We start from the raw sequence: 16,105 nt of genomic DNA, 5'->3' as shown, positions 1-16,105 counted from the left end.
TTTTAGACTCAGCACAGCCTCTACGACGGTCAATGTTTAGAACCAGCAGAGCCTCTACGACGGTCAATGTTTAGACTCAGCACAGGCCCTACGAGCTCAATGTTTAGACCCAGAACAGCCTCTACGATGGTCAATGTTTAGACCCAGCACAGCCTCTATGAACCTCAATGTTTAGACCCAGCACACCCTCTGTGATGGTCAATGTTTAGACCCAGCACAGCCTCTATGAGCCTCAATGTTTAGACCCAGCACAGCGTCTATGATGGTCAATGTTTAGACCCAGCACAGCCTTTGTGTGCCTCAATGTTTAGAACCAGCACAGCCTCTATGATAGTCAATGTTTGGACCCAGCACAGCCTCTATGAGCCTTAATTTTTAGACTCAGCACAGCCTCTACGACGGTCAATGTTTAGAACCAGCAGAGCCTCTACGACGGTCAATGTTTAGACTCAGCACAGGCCCTACGAGCTCAATGTTTAGACCCAGAACAGCCTCTACGATGGTCAATGTTTAGACCCAGCACAGCCTCTATGAACCTCAATGTTTAGACCCAGCACACCCTCTGTGATGGTCAATGTTTAGACCCAGCACAGCCTCTATGAGCCTCAATGTTTAGACCCAGCACAGCGTCTATGATGGTCAATGTTTAGACCCAGCACAGCCTCTATGAGCCTCAATGTTTAGACCCAGCACAGCCTCTACGATGGTCAATGTTTAGACCCAGCACAACCTCTGTGAGCCTCAATGTTTAGACCCAGCACAGCCTCTATGAGCCTCAGTATTTAGACCCAGCACAGCCTCTGTGATCATAGATGGAGCTGTTACACTTTTTCTTACCACAGTAGAGCTCATCCTGGCACTCGAAAGCTGTTTTGCAGTTTTAGAACCAGAAAGGACTTCTGGCACCCATGTGCTCCAGCGGCTGTTTGAGTGGTTAGCCGTACAGTGTGGAGGGTGTTCGAACTTCTGTTCTGGAAATTTGTGGTTTTACCACATTTTTAGTACTAGCTGACAAAACAATCCATACCTTATGCTCAAGTGTGCTGGTTTAGATCTGGTTTTTCATCATTTTCTATATTGAATGACAATTCAATTCTGCTAAGTTCCACATATTGCACGAAGAGCCTCAAAAGGCTTTTTCATTGTTTAATAAATGTCTACTGTTCAGAAAACTAATTGCAGAATTTACATATGTGTTCCAACATTTAAACTTATATGTATGTTTTGGCATTTGGGGATTCAAATAAATAGCTAATAATAGCTTACCCAGGCAAGGTAGTGCGTGTCTGCAGTCCCAGCTACTTGGGAGGCTGAGGCAGGAGAATCGCTTGAGCCTGGGAAGTTGAGGCTGCAGTGAGCTCTTTTTGTGTCACTGCAGTCCTCCTGGGCTACAGAATAAGCCCCTGCCTCTTAAAAAAAAAGCAACCACCACAAGACTGGAAAAGGTTAGATCTGATCATCTCACAGCTGAGTCGCTTCATCTTTCACTTTCACTCACATGTCCAAGTTCATAACTGACAACAGACAGAGTTGAACTGTTGAGAGGATTGGGAACTTGTGAACTAATAATACATTTGCAAACCTCAATGATAACCACAGAGGGGGCCAGTTGCAGTGGCTCACACCTATAATCCCAGCGCTGTGAGATTACGAGGTGGACAATCATCTGATGTCAGGAATTTGAGACCAGCCTGGCCAACATGGTGAAACCCTATCTCTACTAAAAATACAACAATTTTCCAGGCGTGGTGGTTCATGCCTGTAATCCCAGCTACTCAGAAGGCGGAGGAAGCAAAATTGCTGAAACCCAGGAGGCAGAGGTTGCAGTGAGCCAAGATTGTGCCACTGCACTCTAGCCTGTGTGAGAGAGACACTGTCTCAAAAAAGAAACAGAGAGACAGAGAGAGGCTCTGTTTCCTTGGTCATAGCATACTGCAGTGGGGTTGTATGTGCCTTAGGAAACTCTCTGTGTATTTCGGGAGGTAAAAGGAGAGAAAGATGTTTTTGTTTTGTTTTGTTTTTGTTTTTTGAGACAGAGTCTTGGTCTGTTGCCCAGGCTGGAGTGCAGGGGCCTGACCTTGACTCGCTGCAACCTCCGCCTCCTGAGTTCAAGTGATTCTCCTGCCTCAGCTTCCCTAGTAGCTGGGATCATAGGTGTGTGCCACCATGCTTGGCTAAATTTTGTATTTTTAGTAGAGATGGGGTTTCACCATGTTGGCCAGGCTTGTCTCGAACTCCTGACATCAGGTGATCCAGGTGATCCACTCACTTTGGCCTCCCAAAGTGCCGGGATTGCAGGTGTGAGCCACTGTGCCCAACCAGAGAAAGGTTTCTTTTTTTTTTTTGGGGGGGGGACAGAGTCTTGCTCTGTTGCTCAGGCTGGAGTGCAATGGCATGATCTTGGCTCATTGCAACCTCTGCCTCCCAGGTTTAAGCGATTCTCCTACCTCAGCCTTCCTAGTAGCTGGGACTACAGGCATGTGCCACAATGCCTGGTTAATTTTTGTATTTTTAGTGGAGACAGGGTTTCACAACGTTGGCCAGGATGGTCTCGATCTCTTGACTTCACAAACTGCTCGCTTTGGCCTCCCAAAGTGCTGGGAATACAGGTGTGTTCCACTGTACCCAGCCCAGAGAAAGGTTTTTAAAGAAAAAAAATGAGGAGGATTACATAATATTTTGAAGTAACTATCCTTGGTTACAAAGATGAATATCAAGGGTGATGCCAGCTGAGGTTGGACACACAGTTGCTAGGCAGAAGTCTTCATAGAAATGTTTTTTTTTTGTGCGAGGTTGCAATGGCCTTTGTGCAAGTTTGTGGCTTTTGCAGAGTCTTGTGACAGTTTTTGCCATCAGGTTTCACCATGTTGGCCAGGATGGTCTCGATCTTGACCTCAAGACCTGCCTACTTCAGCCTCCCCAAATGCTGGGATAACAGGCGTGAGCCACCGCGCCCGGCCGAAAATACGAACTTTTAAAGATCTCCCTAGGCCCGGCACGGTGGCTCAAGCCTGTAATCTCAGCACTTTGGGAGGCCGAGGCGGGTGGATCACGAGGTCAAGAGATGGAGACCATCCTGGCCAACATGATGAAACCCCGTCTCTACTAAAAATACAAAAAATTAGCTGGGCATGGTGGTGCGTGCCTGTAATCCCAGCTACTCAGGAGGCTGAGGCAGGAGAATTGCCTGAACCCAGGAGGCGGAGGTTGCGGTGAGCTGAGATTGTGCCATTGCACTCCAGTCTGGGTAACAAGAGCAAAACTCTGTCTCAAAAAAAAAAAAAAAAAAAAAAAAAAAAAAGATCTCCCTGCCCTTGGTAATCTGTCAGCCAAACCTGCAGGTGGACATGACGCAACACCCACACCTTTAATTGTGTGGGTGTGAGTTTCAGCTGATGTTGCCATTTAAGTGAGTGAAACACAAGTTACTGTGGTGAAAAGACAGCTTGAACTGCCTGCATTTTGTGCTTCATCGAGAAAAGCTGAATACAGGATGTTAGAGCATCCTCACAAGTCTTCACAGGTTGCAGCAGAACATCATTAAACACAGGTTGTGTCTCGTTCTGGCGAACGCAGGTGTCTCCACCTGTCACAAATGTGCACATTTCAAGCCCGTGGCTCCCCCTGGATGGTTTGGTTTCAGGATTAATCCAGGCAGGACTGGGTCCAGCACATGCTCCCTCCCTGTTACTGGAAAGGGGTCCTGATCCAGACCCCACAAAAGGGCTCTTGGACCTCGCTCAAGAAAGAATCCAGGGTGAGTCCAGTGAGTAAGTGACAGCAAGTTTATCAGGAAGTAAAGGGATAGACGAAAGGCTGCTCCACAGGCAGAGCAGTGGGATGGGCGGCTCTCCGTTTCCTGAGCACGTGCTGAACAAGGGGTGGATTATCCATGAGTTTTCCGGGAAAGGGGCAGGCAGTTCCTGGAACCGAGGGTTCCTCCCCCTTTTACTTTTATTATTTTATTTTGATTTTTTTTTTTTTTTTTTGAGACAAAGACTCACTCTGTTGCCCAGGCTGGAGCACAGTGGCGCAGTCTCGGCTCACTGCAGCCTCCAGTGGGCAGGGGTTTCAGGTGTTTTTTTTTGTTGTTGCAGCTCACAATGCATTGCAATCCCAGTCAGCTCAGAGACTCAGGAATTTGACTTATGACCTAAGTAACTAGGCAGGCTGATAAGAACAGACAAAGCTAGTGATTTTACAGACTAGTAAACTTTTATTTTAGACTAAACTTTTTGTTTCAGGTGAGGGCGACAAGCACGCGTTGGTGATCCAAGCAGGGACTGTCTATCCCGTTTCTTCTGTGGTTTGCTGACCTGAGCCGATTTAAGGCATTTTGTCTTGGAAATGGACCACTGTAGACATTATTTCCTCACTGGGAATGCAGCTGTGAACCCCGAATATTTGAGACAAGTCTCAGTTAATTTAGAAAACTTATTTTGCTAAAGTTGAGGCTGCGCACCCATGAGGATGTACCTCAGGAGGTCCTGGCAACATGTGCCCAAGGTGGTTAGGGTACAGCTTAGTTTTTTGGTTTGTATTTTTGAGACGGAGTGTCACTGACAGGCTGAAGCGCAGTGACACGATCTCGGCTCACTGCAACCTCCACCTCCCCGGTTCAAGCAATTCTCCTGCCTCAGCCTCCTTAGTAGCTGGGACCACAGGCACTCACCACCACACCTGGCTAATTTTTGTATTTTTAGTAGAGACGGGGTTTCACCATGTTGGCCAGAATGGTCTCGAACTCCTGACCTCAAGTGCTTCACCCGCTTTGGCCTCCCAAAGTGCTGGGATTACAGGCACAGCTTGTTTTCAGACATTTTAGGGAGTCATGCGATCTCAATATATGTAAGATGTACATTGGTTCCGTCCAGAAAGGCGAGAAACTTGAAGCAGGGAGGGGGCTTCCAGGTCACAGGTGGTTAAGAGACAAACATTCTTTTGAGTTCCTGATTAGCCTTCCCAAAGGAGGCCATCAGATAGTTGTGCACTTACCTCAGTGAGCAGAGGGATGATTCTGAATAGAATGCGAGGCAGGTTTGGCCTAAGCGGTTCCCAGCTTGACTTGTCCCTTTAGCTCAGTGATTTTGGAGCCCCAAGATTGATTTTCCGTTTTTTTTTTTTTTTTGAGACGGAGTTTCGCTCTTGTTACCCAGGCTGGAGTGCAATGGCGCGATCTCGGCTCACCACAACCTCCGCCTCCTGGGTTCAGGCAATTCTTCTGCCTCAGCCTCCTGAGTAGCTGGGATTACAGGCACGCGCCACCATGCCCAGCTAATTTTTTGTATTTTTAGTAGAGACGGGGTTTCACCATGTTGACCAGGATGGTCTCGATCTATTGACCTCGTGATCCACCCGCCTCGGCCTCCCACAGTGCTGGGATTACAGGCTTGAGCCACCGCGCCCAGCCGATTTTCCTTTCATACAGCCCTGCAGGTCTCAGCCTCACTGCACCCAGCCAGCCCCTGTCAAGATGGAGTCGCTCTGGTTCTAAAGCCTCTGACATCCCCGGGGTGGAGGCCAGGCCCCAGCAGGGGTGCGAGGCAGGCAGGCCCCGCCGCGCCCACGGAGCCCCCCCACCCCGGGGTCTGCGCGAGCCTCGCCATCCGCGTAGGAGGGCGCCCACTCCAGCCGCCAGCGCTTGGGGCGAGTCCTGCAGCAGAGGGAGGGAGATGCCGCGGCCAGACTACATTTCCCAGCACCCCTGGGGGGCCCGCCCGCCGCGGATTTCCGGTTCCGGAACCCGGGAGGATTCTGGAGGCCGAAGTCCGTGACTGCTGCGCAGGCGCAGTCTCGAACCCCCGCCTCCGTCCCCAGCCCCGCGGCGGGGAGGGCCAGGTGGATGAGCAGAGCTGGGATGGGGTGAAGACCCCATGGCCTCGGGGGCGCCGAGCGGGGCTGGGGTGCTGGCTGCGCAGGTCGCGAGCCCCGAAGGATCCCGGAGCGCGCGTGGGGGTGACCGCGGCGGGGGTGCGCGAGTGGGGGGCTGACCATGCTGGGATTGTGAGCACAGCGGGGGTGCTGCACGTGGGGGTGCGGGCTCGGCGGGGAGGTGACCACGTGGCGTGTGAGCGCCCCAGACGTTGTGCCTGTGGGGGTGTCAGAGCGGCGGCGGGGTGCAAGTGTGAGGTGGTGCGTGGACGCAGGGCCCGCGCACGCCCGCCAGGATCCACTGAGCAGGAGGACCGAGGTGCCCTGTTTGGCAAGCGCGACTCCAGGGGAGATGGATGCATTGGCCGGGGGGGGGGTGCCCAGCCTCACTCCTGGGTACCTGCAGGGCACTGGAGAGGGGCTGGGCACCCCCTGCCAGTTCGTCCATCTCTGCATCCAGCCCTCCGTGGCCTCAGGGCTGGAGTTTGTGCTGAGGAGATGATCTGAGGTCTGCGCAGGGGGCTGCACCCCCCCTCACCGAGGCGAGGGTCCAGGTCTGGGTTCTGTGGGAACAAGCCAGGTCCCTGGAGGTCAGGTGGATGGAGAAAGTGGAGGGCCCCAAAGCGCAGAGGTTCCCAGCCCACGTGCAAGTCTCCCAGCAGTGCCCAAGGTGGAGGGCAGGGCCACCACTAGGTGGAGGAACAGAGTGGGGACGGGACCCGCCTGGAGGACTAGACCCCAGGGCTGGAGAAGACTTGCGAACGTCTCCTCAGGGTCACTAGGGCCTGGGGCTGTTCTGTGGCACCCTCTGTGAGCACAGGGAGGAGGTTTGAGTAGGACCACAAAGTTGAAGGCCTTGTATTTCTAACTGCGGGCATCAAGGTTAGACCACCTCAGCCTTGCGATGTGAGAAAATGAGAACCCATTCTTCCTACCCCTCTATGACATTGCCGGATTAGAGTTTATATGATTTTAAAGTTGCCAAAGTCTGTGATTTTTCTTTCTTCCATCTCTTTCTTTTCTTTTTTCCTTTCCTTTGTTTCTTTTTTGGGCGGGGGGGCGGGTGACAGGGTCTTGCCTTGTCTTCCAGGCTGAAATGCAGTAGTGCAGTCTCCACTCATTGCAGCCTCAACCTCCCGGGCTCAAGTGATCGTCCCACCTCATCTCTTGAGTAGCTGGGACTACAGTGGCACACCGACATGCCCAGCTAGTTTTAAAATATTTTTTGTAGGCCGGGTACGGTGGCTCATGCCTGCAGTCCCAGCACTTTGGGAGGCTGAAACAGGTGGATCACCTGAGGTTGGGAGTTCGAGACCAAGCCTGATCAACATGGAGAAACCCTCTCTCTACTAAAAATAGAAAAAAATTAGCCGGGTGTGATGACATATGCCTGTAATCTCAGCTACCTGGGAGGCAGGAGAATCGCTTGAACTCGGGAGGTGGAGGTTGCAGTGAGCTGAGATTGTGTCATTGCACTACAGCCTGGGCAACAAGAGTAAGACTCCGTCTCAAAAAATAAAAAATAAATACATATTTTTTTATAGAGGTGGGGTTTTGCCCTGTTGCCCAGGCTGGTCTAAAACTCAAGGGATCCTCCCACCTCCACCTCCCAAAGTGCTGGGATTGTCATCTGCCTGTAGGTGTGAGGCACTGTGCCTGGCAGCATCATTTTCTTAAATGAGCTTGTTCTCAGGATTTGTCACAGTGGCTGAGCTTTCGTTGAGTAAGTACAAACAGCACCTTCAATTTAAACTTTCAGTTAAAGTTCTTACACTTCACGTTAGGAAGTGCTCAAGTGTGGAAAATCATGATATTACAAAATTCCTGAAAGTTTCCCAGAAAAACCGCAGGATTGAAAAAAAAATCGAGGCCACGAAATCTTCCAGGACCCTGCTGGTCCAGGCCGAATACCGGCGGTGTCCCCGTCACAGTGAAAGTGCTTTGCTTTCAAAAGGCAGAGGGCCTAAGGGGAGGGTGGGTGGGGTTGTCGGAGGCAAAGGTGCTCCTCCTTCCCACTTCAGTTTTGGGTTGGGCTTTTAATTTAACCCAAGGACATATCTCAACCTAAAGAATAATTCAGCCATCAACAGCCCCTCAAATCTGCTATGGCTTTGCAGCACAGCAGCAAGAATGTTTAATATAAAATAGATAAAAATTTCATAAAAAAAGATTCTTGCAGTTCTTGCAGCCCCCTCCATCTGCAGGCCAATTCCTGTTCTAAAGTTAACCCATCACCTGTACTGTTGATACTTGACCACATACTTGAAAGTGGTTTCACCCCCAGATGAAAACAAAGCAGCAGGAGTAACCTGAGGTTTATGGCTTCTGGTTCAGGTCAAGGCGCATCTGAAGGAAAGGGGAGGAGGAAACCGGGTTGCTGGAGGCGGAGCTGAGTGACAGCCCATGTTCCGCCAGGGTAGATGTCTGCTTGGAGTGTGGTGGAGATCAGGAAGGGCTCCCTGTGGATTCCTGTGCCGTGTCTGAAGGCCCCAGATTCCTCCCTGGTGGATCCAAGAACTGGGAGCTGAGGGAGGAGGCCATTCCCGTCATCCCAGCTGTAGAAGCTCCTCATGGATGATGAGAGTGGTGGGTAGCAGGAGGATGCCTGCGGGGCAGAGCCTGGAGATGGTTGACGTGGCTCTCTGGCCCACACTCGTCTGGCACCTGCTTCCTCTCGGCCTCTGCTTACCTCCTGCTTGCCTGGAGTGAGCTGTTTCTGTCCCGGGAGTAATCAACTTTCTTTCCAACTTTAAGCATCCTGGGGCAGTGCTCCACACAGGTCTGCCCTGCTTAGGGAAGGTGCTCCCTCTCCTGGGCCGTAGTCTCCACTTACGCTCCCGCGGTGCAGCACAGTGGGTGGTGTGGATGAGAGGTCCCTGGCGGTGCTTCCATTTCTCTAATTCTTTGTTGGTCTAACAGAAGTATGCACGAAATAATAGTGACATTGTACTCATGTATGCACGCACACGAAATAATAGTGACATTGTATTCGCTTATGTGTGCAGGCACACGTTTGCTTATATGTAATTGAAATGAAACGCTATGGTAACAGGCGTGGGAGGTCCCGAGGGAGTAAATTGGTTTTATATGGCAGTCACACTGTCCATCAAATGGTTAGTGTTACTGGAAAGTGGACTTGGATAAGTTGTATATTGTAAACTCTAGGTCAGCCACTAAAACAACAAAAAAGTGTAACTGCAAAAATAAATGCTAAGAAAGAAGGGAAAATAGAATAATATAAAATGCCCAGTTGATACTACAAGAGGCAAAAAATGTGTGGAAGACAAAAGTAAAAACAAAGAACAAGGGCAACATGTAGAAAACAGTAGCAAGTGTGGTAGGGATTAATCCAGCTGTATCAATAATCACTGTGAACATCAGTGGTCTAAATATACCAATTAAAAGACAGATTGGCTCACGCCTGTAATCCCAGCACTTTACGAGGCCAAGGTGGGCGGATCACCTAAGGTCAGGAGTTTGAGCCAGTTGGCCAACATGATGAAACCCTGTCTCTACTAAAAATACAAAAATTAGCTGGGTGTGGTAGGTGCCTGGAGTCTTAGCTACTCAGGAGGCTGAGGCATGAGAATCGTTTGAACCTGGGAGGTGGAGGTTGCAGTGAGCCAAGATCACGCCACTGCATTCCAGCCTGGGCAACAGAGTGAAACTCTGTCTCAAAAAATACATGAAAATAAAAGACAGATTGCTGGAGTGAATTTAATTATAGCAGCTTGAAAGGATCAGAACAGCTTGCCACACCCCCATACCTGACCACACTTTACTAAACGCACATTCACAACAGTTCCTTCTCCTGAGAATATCACGTTGGGATGTGAAGAAAAACTTCAAAGGCATACTAAAAGGCAGAAAACGAATTGATAGAGCAAGCATTAGAAACAGATATGGCAGGGATGTTGGAATTATGAGGTAATTTTTATAAAACTGATTAATAAAGGGTTTAATAGATAAACTAGATAACATGCAAGAACAAATGAACAAAACAGGACCCAGGTACATGTTGTTTATGAAACACACTTCAGCCAGACATGGTGCCTCACACCTGTAGTCCTAGCACTTTGGGAGGCTGAAATGGGAGGATCATTTGAGGCCAGAGATTTGAGACCAGTCAGCCTGAGCAACATAGTGAGACCCCATCTCTTAAAAAAAAAAAAATGAGTCTGGCATGGTGGTGCAAGCTTGTAGTCCTAGTTAGTTGTGAGGCTGAGGTAGGAGGATAGCTTGATCCCAGGAGGTCAAGGCTGCAGTGAGCTATGATCATGCCACTGCACTCCAGCCTGGATGACAGAATGAGACCCTGTCTCAAAAAAAAAAAAAAAAAAAAAAAGAAAGAAAATCTACTTTAAATATAAAGACAGCAATTTCCCTGCAGAGTTCAGCAAAAAAGAAAAGATAAAGACATATGGATTAAAAGCTAAAAGTGAATGGATGGAGAAAATATGCCACATTAATGCTGATTGAAGGAAAGCAGAGACTGCATAGACTTCAAGGGAAGGAAGGTTCTCAGGATGCAGAAGGGCAGGATGTAATGACACAGGGGTCTGTTCTCCAAGAAGATGTGTATGCCTAAGAATAGATTTTCAAACTATTTGCGATGAAAACTAACAGAATTTGAAGAAGAAAAAGATGGGTCCACCATCATAGTTGGAGACTGTCTCCCCTGTCTCAGAGATGGGCTGCTCCAATGTAGTTCAGCTCAACAGGATCAATCAACTGCATATCACTGATGTCTCTTGACTGCCCCTTCCAACAACTGCAGATTACACATTGTTCTCAAGCTCAGATGGAGTAATCGCCAAGGCAACTAAATTCTCAACCATAAAACACATATTAGCAGATTTAAAAGAACAGAATTCATGTTATGTCTGCTCTCAGACCACAAGTGGAACTAAACTAGAAATCAGTAATGGAAAAATGGCTGGAAAATCTCCAAAGACATGGTGATTAAACAACATACAGTCATGTGTGGCTTAATGATGGGCATATGTTCTGAAAAATGTGTGGTTAGAAAGTTTTGACCTTGTGCAAACATCACAGAGTGTACTTACACAAATCCAGATGGTATGGCCTGTTGCTACTAGGCTGCAAACCTGTACAGCATGCACTTTGTTGAATACTGAATGCACTTGTTATGCATTGTATTTGTGTATATAAGCATGTGAAAGCACATCCTATCAAAAATTGTGGAAAGGACAGGCATGGTGGCTCATGCCTGTAATTCCAGCACGTTTGGAGGCCGAGGTGGGCAGATTACTTGAGGTCAGGAGTTCAACACCCACCTGGCCAACATGGTGAAACCCCATCTCTACTAAAAATACAAAAAATAGCCAGGCAAGGTGGCGCAAGCCTGTAGTCCCAGCTACTCAGGGGTTGAGCCAGGAGAATCACTTCAACCTGGGAGGTGGAGGTTGCAGTGAGGTGAAATTGCACCACTGCCTGGGTGACAGATTGAGACTCTGCCTCAAAAAAACAAATTATGGAATGCCGAAAAGCAGTACTTAGAACTGGATGGCATAGAATGTATATATTAGAAAAAGAAAGATCTAGAATAAATCATCTGTTTCCACTTTAGGAAACTAGGAAAGGAAGAGTGAATTAAATCCAACGAAAGGAGAAGAAATAAGAGCTAGAGCAGAAATTAGTAATTTTGAAAACAGAATCTATAGAGAAAATGAATAAGCAAAAAAATGGTTATTTAAAAAAGATTAATAAGATCCGTAAGCATATTGGCAAATGATGAAGAAGAAAAGAGGATGCAAATTACCAATCAGAAAAGAAAGGGAGATGTCATCACAGAATCTGTGGGCATTAAAAGGATAATAGAATAATACTGTGAATGATGGTAGGTTCACACATTTGACAACCTAGGTAAAATGGATCAGTTTCATGAAAGACACAATTTGCTCACACTCACACAAGAAGAAACAATCTCAATAGGCATATATCTATTAATTTAAAAATTACACACACAATTTACTCACAATCTCAATAGGCATATATCTATTAATTTAAAAAATTACACAATTTACTCACACAATCTCAATAGGCATATATCTATTAATTAAAAAAAGACTTTCCAAAAGAGAAAGCACCATGCCCAGATTCACTGATGAATTCAACTATTCATTTAGGGAATAAATGATAACAAGAGATTGTAAGAAATTAGGACAATTCCCTGCAATCTCAGAAGCTAGAAGCAGATAGAAAACTTTCTATCTCGAGACGGACTCAAGATGGCATGGTGAGAACAACCCAGGATTGAAGCTCTCAGTGAACACGCGGAGGGTGAGTCAGGGCCGCATTTCCAGATGGATCTTTGTTGCCCACAGAACGGGGAAATTTCCAGGTATAAAAGAGACGCGGGGCGCCAGCTAAGAGGTTTTGGCTGGTGCAGCTGGCAGCCAGTGCAGCCGGCGGCCGGCGCTACAGCACAGCAGCGCTCCACAGCACTCCGCATAAAGCACACGGGTCCGGGTGCCCTGTTGAACCGGCAATCTGAGACTTGAGAGGGCAGATTGGCATATCCATCTGATTGAACAGGAGTTGGACAGTGAGCCAGACCAGGAGATTCCAGGGAAACGGTGTTTGGGCCAGTGCAGTGGGACAAAAAAAACGGCGATTCCAAACGCTCCAGGTGGAGAGTTTCACTGTGGGCACAGCTGAACCCAGGACGGTACAGCTCAGTGGGGGAGGGGCGTCTGCCATTACTGAGGCAATCCGCCCCTACTGAGGTACACGCCCATTGCTGATGCAGCCTGCCATTGCCAAGGCAACCCACCACAACAGAGATTCCGCTGCAGGGCGTAGCCCATGGCAGCAGGGCGGAGACCGCAGCAGCAGGGCAGAGCCTGCAGCAAAAGGGCAGACCTCACACCAGCAGGGCGGAGCCTCGGCAGGCAAATAGTGCCTAGACTGCCTCCTAGCTGGGCAGGACAGCGCAACAGACACTCATAAAGAAAGCCTCAACCCCCCGAGACAGAGCATCTGAGAAAAAAAGGGTTGTTTTTTTTAATGAGTTCTGCTGCAGCAGAATTAAACCTAGCAGACTAACAGCCCTGAATGAACATCAGAGCTCACAGCTCAGCACTTGAGCTCCTATAAAGTACAGACTGTCTCCTCAAGCAGCTCCCTGACCCCTCTATATCCAGAAGACTGACATTTGGCAGGCATCATTCTGGGACAAAGATAGCAGAAAAAGAAACTGGTAGCATCCCTCACTGTTCCGCAGCTGCTATAGGTGCACCCCAGACTAGCAGGGCCTGGAGTGGACCTCAGCAGTCGTACAGTAAAGGGGCTAGACTGGTAGAAGGAAAACCAAGTAACAGAAATACTTCATCATCAACAATCTGGGCGTCCACTCAGAGACTCAATCAAAAAGTCAGCAACTAGTCAGACGACAAGTGGATGAATCCACAAAGATGGGAAGAAACCAGCGCAAAAAGGAGGAAAACACCCAAAACCAGAACACCTCGCCTCCTACAAACAACCAAAACTCCTCACCAGCAAGGGAACAAAGCTGGACGGAGAATGACTGTGATGAAATGACGAAATTAGACTTCAGAAGGTGGATAATGAGAAGCTTTTGTGAGCTAAAAGAACATGTTTTAAATCAGTGCAAAGAAACTAAGAACCTTGAAAAAAGATTTCAAAAAAGATTCGAGGAAATGATAGCAAGAATGGATAACTTAGAGAGGAATGTGAATGAATTGAAGGAGCTGAAAAACACAATATGAGAACTTCGCGAAGAATGCACAAGTTTCAATAGCCGAATTGACCAAGCAGAAGAAAGAATATCAGAAGTCGAAGATCAACTCAATGAAATAAAATGAGAAACCAAGGTTAGAGAAAAAAGCACAAAAAGGAATGAACAAAGTCTCCAAGAAATGTGGGACTACGTGAAGAGACCTAACCTACGTTTGATAGGCGTACCAGAAGGGGACGAAGAGAATGAATCCAAGCTGGAAAATACTCTTCAGAATATTATCCAGGAAAATTTCCCCCACCTGGCAAGACAGGCCAACACTCAAATGCAGGAAATACAGAGAAAACCTCAAAGATATTCCGCAAGAAGAGCAACCCCAAGCACATAATCGTCAGATTCACCAGGGTTGAAATAAAGGAGAAAATACTAAGGGCAGCCAGAGAGAAAGGTCGGGTCACCTACAAAGGGAAGCCCATCAGATTCACAGCAGATCTCTTGGCAGAAACTCTACAAGCCAGAAGAGAGTGGGGGCCAATATTCAACATCCTTAAAGAAAAGAACTTTCAACCCAGAATTTCATATCCAGCCAAACTGAGCTTCAGAAGTGAAGGAAAAATAAAATCCTTTGCAAACAAGCAAGTACTCAGAGATTTTGTCACCACCAGGCCTGCTTTACAAGAGTTTCTGAAAGAGGCACTACACATAGAAAGGAACAACCAGTACCAGCCATTCCAAAAATCACACTAAATGCTAAAGAGCATCAACATAATGAAGAATCTACATCAACTAATGGGCAAAACAGCCAGCTGGCCTCAAAATGGCGGTATCAAATGCACACATAACAATATTAACCCTAAATGTAAATGGACTAAATGCACCAATCAAAAGACACAGACTGGCAAATTGGATAAAAATCAAAACCAATCAGTGTGCTGTATCCAGGAAACCCATCTCACATGCAAGGATACACAAAGGCTCAAAATAAAGGGATGGAGGAAGATTTACCAAGCAAATGGAGAGCAAAAAAAAGCAGGAGTTGCAGTTCTCATCTCTGATAAAATAGACTTTAAAGCCACTAAGATCAAAAGAGACAAAGAAGGCCATTACATAATGGTAAAAGGATCGATACAACAAGAAGAGCTAACGATCCTGAACATATATGGACCCAATACAGGAGCACCCAGATACATAAGGCAAGTTCTTATTGACTTACAAAGAGACTTAGACTCCCACACAATAATAGTGGGAGGCTTTAACACACCACTGTCAATATTAGACAGATCAACGAGATAGAAAATCAACAAGGATATCCAGGGCTTGAACTCAGACCTGGAGCAAGCAAACCTGATAGGCATCTACAGAACTCTCCACCCGAAATCCACAGAATACACATTCTTCTTAGCACCACATCACACCTACTCTAAAATTGACCACATAATTGGAAGTAAAGCACTCCTCAGCAAATGCAAAACAACTGAAATCATAACAAACAGTCTCTCAGACCATAGTGCAATCAAGTTAGAATTCAGAATTCAGAAACCAACCCAGAACCGCACAGCTTCATGGAAACTGAACAACTGGCTCTTGAATGTTGACTGGTAAACAATGAAATGAAGGCAGAAATAAAGAAGTTCTTCAAAACCAATGAGAACGAAGACGCAACATGCCAGAATCTCTGGTACACATTTAAAGCAGTCTCTAGAGGAAAATATATAGCAATAAGTGCCCATATGAGGAGAATGGAGAGATCCAAAATTGACACCCTATCGTCAAAATTGAAACAGCTAGAGGAGCAAGATCAAAAAAACTCAAAACCCAGCAGAAGACAAGAAATAACTAAGATCAGAGCTGAACTGAAGGAGATTGAGACACAAAAAACCCTTCAAAAAGTCAATAAATCCAAGAGCTGGTTTATTGAAAAGATCAATAAAATAGACAAACCACTAGCCAGATTGATAAAAAAAGAAAAGAGAGAGCAACCAAATAGATGCAATAAAAAATGATAAAGGGAAAATCACCACAGATTCCACAGAAATTCAAACCATCATCAGAGAATATTACAAACAACTCTATGCACATAAACTAGTAAACCTGGAAGAAATGGATAAATTCCTGGACTCCTGTGTCCTCCCAAGCCTAAACCAGGAGGAAGCTGAAACTATGAATAGACCAATAACAAGGTCAGAAGTCGAGACAGCAATTAAGAGCCTACCACACAAAAAAAGTCCAGGTCCAGATGGGTTCACAGCCGAATTCTACCAGACACACAAAGAGGAGCTGGTACCATTCCTTCTGAAACTATTCCAAATAATTCAAAAAGAGGGAATCCTTCACAAATCATTTTATGAGACCAACATCATCCTGATACCAAAACCCGGCAGAGACCCAACAAGAAAAGAAAACTTCAGGGCAATATTCATGATGAACATAGATGCAAAAATCTTCAATAAAATATTGGCAAGCTGATTGCAACAGCAAATCAAAAAACGTATCCATCATGATCAAGTAGGATTC

The 16,105-nt window shown here is 46.9% G+C and overlaps 1 long non-coding RNA gene and 1 other non-coding gene across 2 annotated transcripts in view; one reads left to right on the top strand and one right to left on the bottom strand.

The window, feature by feature from the left end:
- The window catches only part of LOC103791196 (uncharacterized), a 126,821-nt gene that overhangs the window by 11,071 nt on the left and 99,645 nt on the right, over positions 1-16,105 (top strand). The gene's annotated exons all lie outside the window — the stretch shown is intronic.
- The window catches only part of LOC144576905 (uncharacterized), a 32,910-nt gene continuing 24,738 nt past the window's right edge, over positions 7,934-16,105 (bottom strand). Inside the window, exon 3 of the long non-coding RNA XR_013519699.1 lies at positions 7,934-8,783. This is a non-coding gene — a long non-coding RNA (uncharacterized LOC144576905). The remainder of the gene's footprint in view (positions 8,784-16,105) is intronic.

The sequence above is a fragment of the Callithrix jacchus genome, chromosome 7 (genome assembly GCF_049354715.1).
Source record: "Callithrix jacchus isolate 240 chromosome 7, calJac240_pri, whole genome shotgun sequence".
In the NCBI taxonomy this organism is placed as follows: domain Eukaryota; kingdom Metazoa; phylum Chordata; class Mammalia; order Primates; family Cebidae; genus Callithrix; species Callithrix jacchus.
The sequence above is the reverse complement of the archived record's forward strand: the minus strand, read 5'-3'. Positions and strand labels throughout refer to the sequence as shown.